Raw genomic sequence first — 17,545 nt, 5'->3', positions numbered from 1 at the left:
TAGATTTGGCATTCAGGAATCTGAAAAAGCTGGATGATTACTACTATGGGTGGCAGCCAACATGGTTATCATCACCCAGCATTTCTACACCAGATATTAATAAGAAGGGATGAAGTACACTATTTTTCCTCACTTGGAGGACCAGGATGACTCATGTTTACAGGTTTTATCCGGCACGTGCTGCTTTCCACAAACTCGAATCCCAGTGTCCCCGCTGTGTCATGTGTGTACATGATTATATAAACCATCTGTGTGTTTTTAGAGGAAGGTTCTCCTTACAGGCCCAAAGTGTACTTTTAGTGGCTGGTAGTAGATCTGAATAGAGATTTTGGATTTGCAGACTAGTGTTAAACTGTGAACTCAAAAACTAGACTATCCCACCAAAGGTAATAGGACACCTGAGCAAGAATTAAAAATTGTATTTACTTACACATGGTAATACTTAGTGGGGCTCCTTTGGAAATGACATCAGATACTCTCCATGGTATTCTTTCTACTAATGTCTGATACACTTCAGTTGGTCTTTCCCTTCACTCATCCTGCAAATATCTGGTGAATTCTTTTAAAGAGGATGGATGCTGTTCATATTTCCTGACTTAACGTTTCAGTTCATCTCAAAGATGTTCAGTAGGGTTCAGGCTGGGACTCTGTGCAGTCCAATTGTGGAACATCCGCATCCTCAAATCAACTTAAAACAGTGTTGGATTTGTGATGAGTCACATTGTTTTGTTGGAAGTATGGCCGACCATTCCCAGAGTATTGCCACATTGTCGACAGCACATTATAGTCTAGATTGTTAGGTTACACCTCTGTGTTCTTGGTTTTTGTCACTACAACTAACAAACCAAGACCATGCCACGTAAAACATCCCTAGACCATAACGGAATCTCCGCTGCACTTACCTGTTGGCACAACACACTCAGGCAAAAGGTGTTCTCCAGGCATCCACCACAACCAGGTAGGTCCATGTAATTAGAAGATAGAGTAGTGGGATTCATCACTGATGAAACCCACTCCCAGCTGAGCAAACATTTGCCTGCAGATTCCATTGTTCTCCTCCCAGCAGAGTACACAGTGCACTGATTATGTATGAAAGCAAAACACAATGTATCAAGCAGTGTTTTGAAAGATGAGCGAAATTCATTCAAATGGAATGTATTTGCTCAGTCTTTCAGCGGCTGATCGATGGATTTTTTTGCGGACTGAAATCCATCGTTTAAACGAAAGGTGCACTATGCCAGCGTTTATATGGAATGATTATCGCTTATTTTCAGCCATTTGAACGGATTTTGAGTGAAAATCGTTGCATGTAAAAGGGTCTATAGTTTTTTCTTCAAACTCAGTTCATACTCACTGGGTTCCCTAGTCCTGCACTGTGTCCCTGTGAAGCTGGAGCATGGACAAAAAATGACTTTTTTCTGCCTTCTCTGTGCATGTGCTTTCCCGTAGATATGCATGGTTGAGTGTGTGCAAAGAGCAAGCATAAAAGAGTCACCTTTCCTATCTGACAGCACCGCTGCAAGAGAATAATTGCCCATATTAATAGACCCATTTCAAGTAATGGGTTCTATTTTTCTTTGAGCTTTGTGCACCTTGCAATGTAATAAAATCACCAAAGTAAGTGTGGCCTTAGGCTAGATCCACATGCCTGCTCGCAATATCGGTCCGAGAAACTCAGACCGATGTCATGCTGGCAAACATGCAATTTCCCCTTGCGATTGCAAAGCATTTTGCAAGAAAAATGCGTTGCCTGTCTGCACATACGATTTTCATGCGCATGAAACTCACATGCTATTTCAATTGGAAAAGTGCAATCGCACTTGCATGAAAACCGCATCTGCGTGCAAATGTGTTGCAATTTTTGTTTTTTGATGCCATAGAAAATAATGGGCCATATCGCTAAAAGAAATAGGACATGCTGCAACTTGAGGTATGATTAAAGGCTCTGGGAATGTATCGCTTGCAAAAAACAAGGCTGAGAGGAGACTTAATAGCAGTCTACAAATATCTGAATGGCTGTCACAGTGCAGAGGGATCAGCCCTATTCTCATCTGCACAAGGAAAGACTAGAAGCAATGGGATGAAACTGAAAGGGAGGAGACAGATTAGATATTAGACAGTGAGGGGGATCAATGAGTGGAACAGGTTGCCATGGGTTCTCCTTCAATGGAAGTGTTCAAACAGAAGCTGGACAAATATCTGTCTGGGATTATTTAGTGAATCCTGCACTGAGCAGGGGGTTGGACCAGATGACCCTGGAGGTTCTTTCCAACTCTACCATTCTATGATTTTATGACTTTTTTATCTCACAGCATTGCTGCAGGCGAAAAGTCATATATGGGTCATTTTTAGCTCACATCTCGCAACACAAAGAAATCATGTATCAAAATTACCCATGTAAATGCACCCTTCCTCGATGGAGAAAGTGAAGCAGCTCCTTCTCTGAAAGTGGCCCCAACTTTAAGTGCCATTAATAGAAAATATAAAAAAACTACTTTTATTTTGCAGTCATTTTCTCAGTTGGAGGATAAGATAAACTCACTTTCCAAGTTCCAGATCAGCTTTCGGCTGTAAAACGTTTCTCTAACAGAGCAGCCCAGTATGGTGAAGTGTAACAGATGAGTGTTCACTGGATCCTACCCAAAGTGTAATCAGACTTATAAGTGAATTGACATAAGCAGCATATATTATATTTAATGCTTTTTCCAGTTGGGCTACACTTATGCTAGTGGTGGCGGTGATGGTGGGTGGAAATTCCATGTGAGGTGCTAGGTGGGGAGGCTCCTTAGAGTAAACATCAATGGTCTTAAGTTATGACTTCAAACACACATTCTGCGCCGCACACTGAGATCCTTAATGTGCTATAAATTTATGTCCGCTCTCCACGTTTTCCATACATAAGTAACAGATTATAAAATATTCAGCGTTCACGGTCCCCTCAGCCGCCTGTATCTTAACCTTGGTTACCTATGTAAATGCCTGTAATTTACCTATTACTAGAACAAAAAGTCAATTAATATTAGGAACTAGGAGGGCGTCACCAACAGGAGGCACAGGAAACTGCTACTCCATATAGGAAGAATGTGCAGATCAGTGTGGGTCTCACCATTCAGAACACCGCCAGTCTCCAGAACGGGGGTTCCCTGTTTACTATCCTCATCACTGCGTGGGTTTAGTGAGGAGACTGAATGGGGCACTAGCGCTCCATTCATTTTTAGTGGGGTTCCGAGATACCAAAGCAGCACCCGCTTGGGTATTTCTGTCAGCCCCATTGAAATCAATGGTGTGGTTGAGGAAAAAGATCCAGTGAAAGGGGATCCAGTGGACGTAAACAACTCATTGGTGAAAGGGGTCAGAGGTGGATGTCAAGAATCTTTCTGACAAGCAGGCGCTGCTCAATCAAAGAAATTGCAGCCAAATGCAATGTTGGTGCTCCAACCAATGTGTCCATATGCAACATCAACAAGCTGCTGTTAACCGATCTGCTGTTCTTACTATGATTTCTTATTTAGTATGCACAGGTCTGATTGGCTTATTGAAATTCGAAAGAGGTTGTACCAAGATTAGAAGTTATTCACATGATAGGGAGTAACTTGCTGATCAGTGGGGGGCTCATCGCTGAGATTCCTTTTGATCTCAAAAACAGAAGTCTCATGTACTGGTGGGCAGCCCAACACTGTGCAGTAATGTAAATTCCTCCTAAGGCTCAGTCAGATGAGTGTTTTGTGCATGGATTTAGGAGTCACAATCCTGGGGATAAATAGATGATGGGAGAGATCTCTGTATTATCCCCTGATATATTTATATATCGTTATTAGGTAGCCCCTCAGTCATCTTTTTTCTAAACTAAAGAACCCCAATTTTGATAACCTCTCTGGGTATTGTAGTCCGCCATTCCATTAATTACTTTAGTTGCCTGCCTTTTTACCCACTCAAGCTCTGATATGTCCTCCTTGAGTACCGGTGCCCAAAACTGTCCGCAATAATCCATGTGCGGTCTGAACAATGACTAGTAAAGAGAAAGAACAATGTTCTCGTCATGCGCCCCTAGACCTATTTTGATACATGCCATGATCCTATTTGCCTTGGCAGCAGCTGCCTGACACTGGTTGCTCCAGTAAGGCTTACAGTTACCTAAAACCCCCAAGTCCTTTTCCATGTTGGTGTTCCCCAGTGGTTTCCCATTTAGTGTGTAATGGTGACATGCATTTCCCCTGCCCATGTGCAGAACTTTACATTTATCACTGTTAAACCTCATTTGTCACTTTTCTGCCCCCAACGTATCCAGATCCTCTTGCAACCATATACTGTCCTCTTTTGTGTTAATTACTTCACACACTTTACATATCATCTGCAAATATTGCTTTTTTACTGTACAATCCTTCCACAACGATATTAATATAATGGAAAGATAGATTACTCCCCTAGAAGTGGCGCTCCTCCCTGAAATGCGCAGCGCCCTCTTTCGATGAGTAAAAGTGATAAAAAAAACAACGAAAAGCAGAATCTTGTAATAATACTAAAACGCTCCAATCTAGGATAGAAATTCTCTGACAAACTGTATATTGTACAGTATAAATAATAGCAGTTCCTGTTATCCAAATGCAGTATATGACGCTCCTGCGCCCGTCTCAGCTTGGCATTCACTATCCTGATCTATTTGAGTGTCATTATGATAATGAAGATGCTTTAACAGCTAATCTAATTAGAATGCCTTACCGACATATGATGGATTTCTAAGAATTTGCTTCTCATAATAATAGGCTGAGTGGGAAGAAACTGCCTTCTATTCTCTGTAATAAACAGTGTCTATGGATCATTTTTGTACTATTACTCATCAGAGATGATTAAACTGTACCAGAACAGAGCTTTCTTGTTCGCCGTTTTCTGCACATTCCTTATGCTAGTCAGTGACTACGACGATGAACGTATTCAGCACCCGACTAACTACAGTCACAAAAGAAAAACATCCGTTCTCTATAGCAACCACCTATACAACCATCTGTGGCTATTTTAAAGCAGTTGTACCAGAATAAGATGTTATGCTCTATCCAGAGAATAGGAGATATCTTGTGGATCGATTGGGGTGAGACTCCGACCAATCTGGAGAACGGGACTCCTGCAGGGGTTCTTCTCCCCTCACAGTGATGTCACTCTGAATGGAGCGCTGGCCGAGTACGCACGGTCAGCACTCCATTAATTTCAATGGGAGGGATGATAATACCGGATTGGGGCCACTTGGGTATCTCAGCACTTCATACATTCTCTTCCCCACTGTGGGGGTTGCAGTAACCCCACAATGAAGAAGATTGGGGACACAGGAGTCCCATTCTTGAGCGGTGAGACCCCCACCGATCAGCAGGTTATCCCCTATTCTGTGAATAGTGGATAACTTGTAATCCTGCCACAACCCTTGTAAGACATCGGCCCTTTCACAATTGGGGCATCCCTGTATGGAAATTAGACCCGTGACCCCGGAGTACAGAATACAATCACGTGCCAAGTTTTTCGCAAATCAGTTTCATTGTGAATCCACATTAGATGGGAGGATCCGAGGCCTGGTCATCAGTGCTAAGCTAACCAGGGCCAGGATTTCACTGCAAATCTTGCGGGGTCACAATATATAATTACAAAAACAAAATCCTAATATCTTTCAGTTTTCACTGTAAATAATAAGCTGACATTTCCTGTACAACAGCCTCATGGGCCATAAACACAATGGACTGGAGAGGACTCATTACTCCTATTGGAGAGTGCTGTGGGCATGCTCTGTGACATCTGCAAAGGGCATTCTGCAGAGAGGAGGAGGAGGTAAGCTGTGACCATCATCTTTTATAAATGGTGGATCCTATATATCTATATCTGGTTATCTATATGCAGGTGTTACCTTTTATTGTAATCCTGCCTGTGATGATAAAGAGATGACTGCTGAGAAGTTTTCTCTACAGAACAGGAAGTATCAGACTATTATTAAGCTTAGTGGTCAGTGTGAAACATGCAGGACAGCATATATCTATATTCCACAACACTTCTGCTCGATTCACAACCTGATTGGTTGTTTGGGTTGACTGATTCACAGTGATTGGTTGTTTGAGTTGGCTGACTCACAGTGATTGGTTGTTTGGGTTGAATTGAACAGAAGTGTTGTGGAATATAGATATATGCTGCAGGACATCTGGATTAAAAAGAAAATAAATAAATGTATAGGGAGATATATATATTTTTTTTTAAATCAGCAAAATTAAAAAAAAACAATAACTTTGATTTATGAAATAGGTGATTTTCTAATGACACATTCCCTTTAATGAAACTGGTGAATGCAAAGTTTTCCATCCCTGCCCCCTCATCTGATTATCTATCACGCTCTGGAGACCTACTCTGTGTATCACAGCCACTTCCATGCAGTGCAGACCCCTGTCTGATGCTTATCAGGCACCATCTTGATGGTAAGATTGTTTGCTTCCACTTTTACATTAATCCCATAATGCATGAGCATGGGATTAGCTGGATGCTATACTATGTTTATTCTAAATAAGCTACAGACCATAAATACCTAGTCACAAGGATTAGTTTTGATCTCTTCAATTATAACTGTGTGACAGGAGCTGTGTGATCATCATCAGTAACTGTGATAGCAGTGTCCATGTCATACTCTAGGCCAGTGGTGGCGAACCTATGGCATGCATGCCATAGGCGGTATTCAGAGCCCTCCCTGCTGGCACGTGCTGCCATCAGCCGCTCACTGCATTAGTGAATACCGTCAGGGGCCTTGGCTCCCCTGACGGCATTCACTCACTTTGCTGCTAGCGGTGCTGATCCCAGCGCACACTGTGATGTCAGTGTGCAGCCAGAATCCTCCTCCCCCTCCCCTGACATCTCCTCTTAGGTTCCGCGAGAGCAGGGGAGGAGGTATTCGGCAGCACACTGACATCACAGTGTGCACCTGGGATCAGTGCCAGCAGCAGCGCTGAGCAGAGGAGCAGTGGCGCTTCCACAAGGTGGAGGGAGGGGTAAGTATATGGGTCTAAAGGGTGCACCACTACTACTGGGGGCCGCTGTAGGATTTCACTATTACTACTGGGGGCCGCTGTGGGATGTCACTATTACTACAGGGGCTACTGTGGGATGTCACTATTACTACTGGGGGCCACTGTGGGGTGTCACTATTACTGCTGGGGCCGTTGTGGGGGGGTCACTATTACTACTGAGGCTGCTGTGAGATGTCACTATTACTACTGGGGGCTGTTGTGGGATGTCACTATTACTAGTAGGGGCTGCTGTGGGATGTCACTATTACTATTGGGGCCACTGTGGGATGTCACTATTACTACTGGGAGCTGTTGTGGGAGGTCACTATTACCACTGTGGCTGCTGTGGGTGGTCACTATTATCGCTGGGGCCACTGTGGGGTGTCACTTTTACTGCTGGAGTATGTTTACACGTGGCGGAAATGCTGTAGAATGTCCTCAGCGGAAAATTCCGTCGCAAATTCTGTAGCATTTCCGCATCCAAAAAGCAGTCAAAATCTGCATGTTGTGTATTCTGAACAGCCCTGTCCTTTTTAGAACAACGGAAGTAAAATCATACGTCGTGATAAGCCCCGCCCCCTGACGTGTTGGCGCTTTGGGTTGCAGTTTGGGCACTTGGTCTCTAAAAGGTTCGCCATCATTGATCTAGGCAATTTCTGTGGTAGATCCATGTAATAGCGTCGCATGACTATCTGAGGAAAAAGAGGCTAGGAGTTTCAGAAAGAATGGAATAATTAATCAAGGTAACACTAGCTCACTTATATATACTGGTGGGATAGCTACATAATAAATGAATTTTAATAATCACCGGAGTGACCCTTTAATATAACTATGAGAAGTTCTTATTGTCTCCTGAGTTTTCGCCTACCTTCTATATTTTACTCGAGTTTGGACATCAGTCTCATTTATAACAATAACAGGACTGCTACTGTATATAGAATTATTCTAGGTGTCTATCATGTATCCTCAGTGCAGAGCTGAGAAGCGGCTCCAATCACAAATGATGTAAAATATTTACACTGTTTACAAAATGAAAACAATAAGTTTACACCCCCTGAGAATATCGCTGCTGTCTGACAGATGGTCAGCTTTCCATCATCCTCATGATTAAAACATGATGCCCCATCCTCCATTTGCTGTGCCCTCTAAACCTTTACTAAGGATTTTCTCACATTATTTTTAACCTGTGGTTATTAAAAAAAAGTTTCCTGAATGTCCTCCTGCACATCCATTAATGGACGAGATAGAAGAAAGTTATCATGTACTGCAAAACTAATCATATACTGAATAGAGAATTGTGACACCTCGACAGCACTTACCTGAGACTGAGAATTTCAAGTGGTTATCCAGGTTTTTCGATGTCATGGCCTATCTTCAGGATAGGCCATCAATATTTGACCGTTGGGGGTCCAGCTCTTGGGACTCCTGCTGATAAGCTGATTTAAGAAGCCGTGGTGCTCATGTAAGTGCTGCGGTCTCTTCAATGCTTATATCTGCCCTGTGAGCCGCTATTACTCCGAATGTCATACTTTAAGTTGTGACCACACTCTGTGCATTGAAGACTTGCCCAATTCATGTCAGTTGGATAATGCTGCAATACTCAGAATGGTGGCAAGTAAAAGTATCGTGTTCTGAGTAAGAGCAGCTCACTGTACAAATGTGAACATTGAAGAGGCCTTCAAAAAGCTGATGGGTAGAGGTACCAGAGTAGGACTCGCTTCCCCACTGATCAGATATTGATGGCTTGTCTTGAGATTAGGCTATCAATTTGAAATAATGTAAGGATATTCCATGTTTATAAAATTTTTTAATTAATAGACAGACAGACAGACAGATAGATAGATATCAAATAGATAGACAGATATCAGATAGATATGAGATAGATGATAGATAGATACAAGGGCGTAACTATAGAGGATGCAGGGGATGCGGTTGCACCCGGGCCCAGGAGCCTTGGGGGGCCCATAAGGCCTCTCCTCTCCATATAGGGAGCCCAGTACTATGAATAAAGCATTATAGTTGGGGGCCCTGTTACAAGTTTTGCATTGGGGCCCAGGAGCTTCAAGTTACACCTGTGGATGGATAGATAGATAGATAGATAGATAGATAGATAGATAGATAGATAGATAGATAGATAGATAGATAGATAGATAGATAGATAGATAGATAGATAGATATGATATGGATAGATATGATATAGATAGAGAGGTAGATATGAAATAGATAGAGAGATGGATATGAGATAGATAGATAAATAAATAGAGACATAGAGAGATAAAATATGAGATAGATAGATCGATCTCTGGATAGATAGAAAGATATGAGACAGATAGACAGATAGATATGAGATAAATAGATAGACAAATAGATTGATAGATGGATATGGGATAGATGGATAGAACTTAGATAGCTAGACAGATAGATAGATAGATAGATAGATAGATAGATAGATAGATAGATAGATATGACAGAGATAGATAAATATGACATAGATAGATGAATAGATAGATATGAGATAGATAGATAGATAGATAGATATGACAGAGATAGATAAATATGACATAGATAGATGAATAGATAGATATGAGATAGATAGATAGATAGATAGATAGATAGATAGATAGATAGATATGCGGTAGATAAAAATATATAAGTTATACAGATATGAGATAGATAGATAAATAGATAGATATGAGATAGATACAAAGATAAATAGATAGATATGAGATAGATATAAAAATAGATTGATAGACGGATATGGGATGGATAGATAGATGGATAGATAGATAGATAGATAGATGGATAGATAGATAGATAGATAGATAGATAGATAGATAGATAGATAGATAGATAGATAGATAGAACAATTTTCATGCCTCACATTATTCCCACCACACAAGCGGCATGAAACTACCTCTCTCAATCAATCACGCAAGGCACATTTCTTCATCAATCACCTGCAATGGTTTCATGAAGTGGCAAAATCCCTGAATATCTCCTGTATACAAAATAGCTGATGCCTTTGCATCATAACTACGGTATTATCTCTAATTCTATTGAATAATTTTCCGGAGCATGGATATATATATATATATATATATATATATATATATATTTATATTTATACATATAAATACAGAGGGAGGCTCTAGTACCCTGTTGTACCACCTCTAGCTTGTATACACAATATGATACAGGTGGGCATGGAGGCTCTAGTACCCTTGCAGCACACAATGTATCACCCCAGGTGGAAGGCTTCAATACGCCTGCACGCTCTGTAACAGATCCTAACCCTGGATCCTGAAACCAATCAGCCAAAACTAGAAAATTGAGCAGCAGACGGGTGCAAGTAACATCATCTTCTTTATTATATCCACACAGTGACAACTTTTCGGCTGTAATACACAGCCTTTGCTGTTCAACTTTCTAGTTTTGAGGCTCTAGTACCCTGTTGTACCGCTCCTAGCTTGGATACAAGTTGTGATATGGGCAGGCAGGGAGGCTCTGGTACACTGTTGTACCGCCTCTAGCTTGGATACAAGATGCGACATGGGGGGCATGGAGGCTCTAGTAGTCTGTTGTACCACCTCTAGCTTGAATACAAGATTTCGGGTTTGCATGGAAGCATACAGGTTCCGTATAGTATACTGAGATGGACCACAGAAGTGAAGGTTGTGGGGGCATTCCTATGACCCCCTTGTGTGTAAGGACAAGCATTATCCTGCTGAAAAATGCCTCTTGGAAGCTGCCATGAGAGAACACATGTGGCTGCAGGATGTCCTGAACATATCGCTGAGCTGTCCTTGTACCTCATACCACTACTAGGGATGACCGACTGTCATGTGCGATAGCCACTCAGACCATCACACCAGCAGTGTGCCGCTCCACAGCAAGGGTAAGATTGAGGTGCTTACCCCTAGTTCTCTAGACATGAACACGACCGTCGTCAGTGCGCAAACTAAACCTGGGTTTATTGCTTAAACCTGGATTTATTGCTGAAGACAACCCGGTTCCCCTCCATAGCAGTCCAATTTAGTTGTTCACGACACCACTGCAAATGGAGGCAACAGTGGGTGGGTGTCAAAAGCTTTACACATAATGGGTGTCTTGAGACCAAATGTCCTACAGCCAAGCTCTTGAAAATGGTTCAGACAGACACAGGCCTGTAACAATCGTGCCACATGTCTCTGGATGGTGGACAACTAAACACTTGGAGCTGCTAATGCTTATTGGACCATCAGATGATCCTCTCAATTGGTGGTCTGTCTATGATCTCCTGAGCCTGGTTGCCTTGTGTGCATGACTTCATGCATCCACTAGTCCCAGCACCTTCTACCGTAACAGTCTAGTCAGAACGTCCCAGGTGGCAGCAATTTGTCAATATGACCATCCAGCTTCTCACATTCCAATAATGTGCCCCTCTCAAACTCTGCTTACTGGGCGAAATCTCTGATTGTGTCATAAAGGCGTCTAGTGGTCAACAAGCTCTACACAAGCGGAAAAAGAGCTAACTACACACAAGGAGCCTCTAAGAGCCTTTTTATAGACCATGGGTGGAACCACTTTTAGGGTCTTGGGAGGCAAGACCGTTCATCTAATCATTCCATAACTCTAATCACTTGTATATGTGCCTGAGATGTAACTGCAAGCAGAGCTTTGCAGCGAGACGACAACTCCTTCTAGGGGCTGGATTGTACTTTTTTTTTTACAAAGAGTGTATTGTAATCAGTTATTTCATGGTCTCTATTTGCATTATCCCAAGTAGCTTGCCACAGCCAATCTATATATCAGACTGTAACCTTACTGGATACATCAGGACAGAGAAAAGAGTCAGAGACTCCAGTCAATATGAAAAATAAATGAAATGTTGTAATTGGTGAAGCCTTTCCCCGATCAACATAACATCCAATATGTACTCATTGGTATTTCAATAATGAATTGAGCCCATGGGGTCAATTTGCAAACTTAATTAATGCTGTGGAACCATTCAAGGAGCCCGGCCATTCATCAGTCTGAGTATGGGAAGAATGCAAATGTGGAGTCTTATATTGCTCTCTGCTCTTTATAACCAGCAAGGCAATATTTGATGCTTGTGGTAGATCTCTGGAATATTCTGAAGTCCCCCTCAATTCTGTTGTTCTTCAGAACTATAGATTGACGACGGATAATTGCTGAAGCTAGGAAAATACAGTAAGATGGCCCCACAAAGTAGTAACATATGGAACAAAATACTTCTTTTGATTCTTGCTCAGGTGTCCAATTACGTTTGGTGGGATAGTGTAGAGTAGCAAAGTTGAGAAAGCCTGAAATATCTTCTAAATTCCTCGACTATCTTAAGTGGTCACTCTATAATGGTGGGTTTACACCGGACAACTATTGTCTGAATAGTTGCTCAAAACAGTCACTAAAACATACTAATGACTATTGTCTGTGTACTTTTACACAGAGCAATTGTTGTTCACTTGTTGCTTAATTTCACGATTGCTGTACGAATTGGAGAATTTATATGGGCTGAAATATCATTTCTCAAGTAGCTAGGGGGGTGAGGTTCTTTGGCGGGTATTTGAAATTTCAACCCCTCCCCAACACACGCTCACTTACAAGCAGTCTACGAGTGAACACTTGCTGCTGCGGTCTCTCACTGGTTCAACTGGATGCTTGCTGCAGCAGTGAGTGCCTCTTTGAAGACCAAAACCAGCCAGAGACCATAGCATTGAAAGTTCCTTCAAAGACTAGCAGGGGCTGCTCAGTCGAAGATCGCTTGCACTTATTTATATGTTTTTGGAAACCAGTGACTGATAAGTGGGAGGGCAAAATGTTCAAAAGCAGGCAGGAACCAATCAGCGTTTGGTGGGAGGAGCACACAGAACAAATGCATACCTTCCTACAAAGTTGTTAGTACAGCAGCGATGGAAAGGCAATGATTACCTGCTTACATTAGATGATAATCACATTTTTTTAATTGTGCTGAAATTAAGTGACTTATAAATGAATTCTCACTTGTCACCCAGTTGGTTTCCATGTTTACATGGAACAGTTCTTGCTTACATTTGTTCTATCAAGTGACTGTTCGGAAGGCAGTTGTTCCATGTTATAGAGATCATTGAAATCTAAGTAAGAAGCCCTACTGTTAAGGGAAATACTTGCCAATCTCTTTGATTAAATACTGCTTTCGTGCAGTCCCCGATCATCCCTCGTGACCTCCACTGTGACTTGTCAATCCTAAGCAAGGGATCTGCTATCTTGGACCTAATTCTTACCAACAAGCAGAAAATGTTTAAGGAAGTTCGGGTGGCTGAAACCTTAGGAGGCAGTGATCATACTATCCTTGAATTTGGGATAACTGGAGGAGGGAGACCTGAGAAGACTTAGACCTCAATGTTAGACTTCAGAAAGGCAGATTTTAATGGACTCAGAAAGTAGGTAGGAAGGATCTAATGGTTGGATATTCTTAAGGACAGAAAAATCCAAGAAGGTTGGTAAATATCGTAAAATGAGATTCTCAAAGCACAATCGTTAACAATCCCTAAAAGAAGGAAGAATGGGAAGCATTTAAAGAGACAAGGATTGACGAACACAGAACTTAAACACATGTTAAAAAGGAAGAAAATATGTTTAGCAAATGGAAAGAGGGGGAAATATCTAAAGAAGAATATAATGCAGTCTGCAGAAACTGTAGGGCAAGTGTCAGAAAAGCTAATGCTCATAATTAATTGAGACTTGCACGAAAGGCCAAAATCAATAAAAAAGGATTTGGTGGGTATGTCAAAAGCAAAAGAATAGTCAAAAATGCTTAAGGATGATTATAGAATGAAAAAGGTGAACTGGTTAAAAATGATGTTGAGAAGGCCGAACTTTTAAATTCCTATTTTGTATTTGTTTTCTCTCAGAAAGTAGATGGAACATCAACTGATCTTCCCTGTGCTATTAGGGAATAAAATAATGCAGGCTATCCATAAGCAGAGACATGGCAAGAGAACACTTAAAGGGGTTGTCCCGCACCGAAACGGGTTTTTTTTTTCAATAGCCCCCCCGTTCGGCGCGAGACAAACCTGATGCAGGGGTTTAAAGAAAAAAACGGATAGTACTTACCCGAATCCCCGCGCTCCGGTGACTTCTTACTTACCTTGCGAAGATGGCCGCCGGGATCTTCACCCTCGGTGGACCGCAGGTCTTCTGTGCGGTCCATTCTCGATTCCAGCCTCCTGATTGGCTGGAATCGGCACACGTGATGGGGCGGAGCTACGAGGAGCAGCTCTCTGGCACGAGCGGCCCCATTCAGAAGGGAGAAGACCGGACTGCGCAAGCGCGTCTAATCGGGCGATTAGACGCTGAAAATTAGACAGCACCATGGAGACGAGGACGCTAGCAACGGAACAGATAAGTGAATAACTTCTGTATGGCTCATAATTAATGCACAATGTACATTACAAAGTGCATTAATATGGCCATACAGAAGTGTATACCCCAACTTTGTTTCGCGGGACAACCCCTTTAACTAACTTACATGAATTCAAGTCTCCAGGTACATCCTGAGATACTAGAGGAATAGTATAGTTGATGTTCTCACCACCAAAATCCATTCTTTAAGGAGAGCTTCACATCCTTAGGACGACTCAAGAAAGGTTTGCTTTTATAGCCTCTCTTGTGCTGTGTTAGGAGGTCCTCAGAATGCAGAATCCCCCCCCCCCCCCCCAAGGCTTCTGCCTTGCCATTTCAGGAACCCGGGCGGTAGGACACAGCAAAATTAAACCTGGAGAAGAACAAGGCACATCGTGCTTGTCTAGCAGATAACCTTTTGGCAATACGGAGAAATTCTAGGTTTTTATGGTCAGTGAGTGGATGATGGGCTCCTTCGAAGAGGTGCCTCCATTCAGTAAAAGCTACCTTATATACATTATAGTTTTTTTCTGTGGGTGATACAGTGTAGGACAGAAATGCACAAGGATGTTTTTGCATTTTTTTCTCCAACTTGCTGTGATAGGATAGCTCCCAGAGGGAAGTTGGAGGCGTACAACTCAACAACAAAAGGCAATTCTGGTCTTGAAAGGATCAGTACAGGTGCTGAAGTAAACAGAGCTTTGAGTTTCTCCAAAGTGACTTGTGCCTCCTGGGACCAGGAAACCATGTGTGCTTTCTTTGTTAGCGAGGTGATGGGAGAGATGACTTTTAAAAAGTTCTTGAAAAATTTTCTATAGAAGTTTGCGAAACTGATCAGGCGCTGTACTTTCTTAAATGTATTGGAATGGGCCAATCCAGGATGGCTTTAATCTTGCTGAGATCCATACTTCGGCCATTTGGGGAGATAATGTATCACAGGAATTGCATTTGGGTCAGTTTAAATTCACACTTTTATAGCTTAATGTAGAGGTTATTCTCTTGGAATCGTTCCAAAACCACCGAACATGCCTGCGATGTTCCTCTAAATTGAGGATGAGAGGATGTCGTCGAGATATGCCACTACAAATTGATTTAACAGGTCTCGAAAGACGTCGATAAAGTGCTAGAAGGTAGCGGGAGCATTGCAAAGACTGAACAGCATCACTAGAGATTCGAAGTGTCCATATCTTGTTCTGAAAACCATCTTCCATTAACCTCCGGGACGGATCCGTACCAGATTATATGCTCCTCTGAGGTCCAGTATAGTAAAGACCTTGGCTGCTCGAAGCCTCCCCACCGGTTCTGGGATTAACAGGAGAGGATAGCAATTATTAACAGTAATCTTGTTTAGTTCCCGATAGTCAATGCACAGTCGAAGAGTAGAGTCTTTCTTTTTAACAAAGAAAATGGGTGCTCCCACCAAGAAGACAGAGCGTTGAATGAAGCCCTTCTTTAGATTTTAAGAGATTGTAGATATGCCCAAATGGACTAGAAGATCTAGGAAGCAGCTCAATAGGACAGTCATATGACTGATGAGGTGACAGCTGGTCAGCTTTCTTGCTGCAGACATCCCTGAACATTGGGTAGTAAACTGGTAATTTCTCAAAGTCCTGTTGACCATCCTCGAGGTCTTGCACTGATTTAGGGGTGGATGGTGCCCTCTGGCAGTTCTTTCTACAATATTCTGAAGAGAAGGTAATGGCCCTTGTTTCCTAGTTGATAGAGGGATTATTGGTAGAGAACCAGGGGATCCAGAGAATCACTGGAAATATAGGGGACGAGATAAGCTGGAAGCTTGATGGTCAGGTTTCATGCGGAGCTCTAGTTCAATTGTCTCCTGTGTGACAGGTTCCAAGGACAAGGGTTACCCATCCACAGTTTCCATATCAATCGGTATAGGTTACGCCTAGTGGCAAGATTTTTTCCAAGAGCGAATTTTAAGTCCATGAAGTTTCCTCCCACACCTGAATCCAACATCACTGAGCACTGCATCTTATGATTACCCGTTAAAATCTCTATTGGAAGGACAAAGTGGTGGAGTGAGGGAAGGATTTTCACGCCATCTTGAAATACTAGTGCAAATGTGTGTTTGGTGGTATCCTCTTGTTTCGTGTTGGCTAGATTGGTCATGGTCTTGACGTTGGCTAAGATGACAGTCCTTTGTGGCTTATATGGACAGTTTAATAATGGCCCAAGCTTCCACAGTAAAGGCACAGATTTTCAGTACCTTTCTTTTTCACTGACTGGCTGTCATTGGTTCATCGTGCCGGCTCTGATTAGCTGAGCCACTGCGCTCGTGATTCAATCACAGCAATCTCTTTCTAAAGGTGGGGTATTCAAGCCCCGTTATGAGAAAGAGAATGCTCGCTCAGCGCTGAGGACTACACGGAAGACTGCCGGAGCGCCGCAGCCCAGCGTGAGGGACCCGCACGCCGCCTGCTAGGTAAGTATTAAGACACCCCCCGAACATAAGACACTATGCCTCTTTTGGAGAAAAAAATAACCTAAGACAGTGTTTTATTATTGGGGAAACACAGTATTTGTCCAAAGACCTGGATATATAAATAAGAAGGGCTGGAACTTCCCGCTTCAAGTCCTGACAATGATCTCAAATGTCCCCAAATGAATAGAGCACTGGTCATGCATGCGCACTACCACTTCATTAATTTAAATGGGACTGCCAAATGTTAAATAAGTGCAAGTGCTTGGCAATCTAGAACAGCATGTTGGCATGAACTCTACTATATTCATTCAAGGACCTCAGTTTTCAGGATCAATGGCGGTCCCAGTGGTCAGACCCCTTTGATCAGATAGTTATCTCTTATCTTATTGATAAAGAATCATTTATTTTGGTGGGATAGCCCCTTTAACATATTGTTTCACATGTTTTGTGAAAAAAGCACTGCTTCCATCCTTTCCATCCCCATGCAAAAAAATGCATGGGGATGGAAACAAGGACAGAACCAAGATAACACCATATGGAAAAATATGTGAGCCTGAAACTAGAGATGAGCGAGCATACTTGCTAGGGAGAAATACTACTTGCTCTCCCCTGCCGGCACCCAAATCTTTTCTCACGAGCGGGCAGGTACTCGAAAAGGACAATGCTCGCTCGAGTATTTGTCCTTAACGAGTAT

This window comes from Eleutherodactylus coqui, chromosome 8, assembly GCF_035609145.1.
Source record: "Eleutherodactylus coqui strain aEleCoq1 chromosome 8, aEleCoq1.hap1, whole genome shotgun sequence".
NCBI lineage: Eukaryota > Metazoa > Chordata > Amphibia > Anura > Eleutherodactylidae > Eleutherodactylus > Eleutherodactylus coqui.
The sequence above is the reverse complement of the archived record's forward strand: the minus strand, read 5'-3'. Positions refer to the sequence as shown.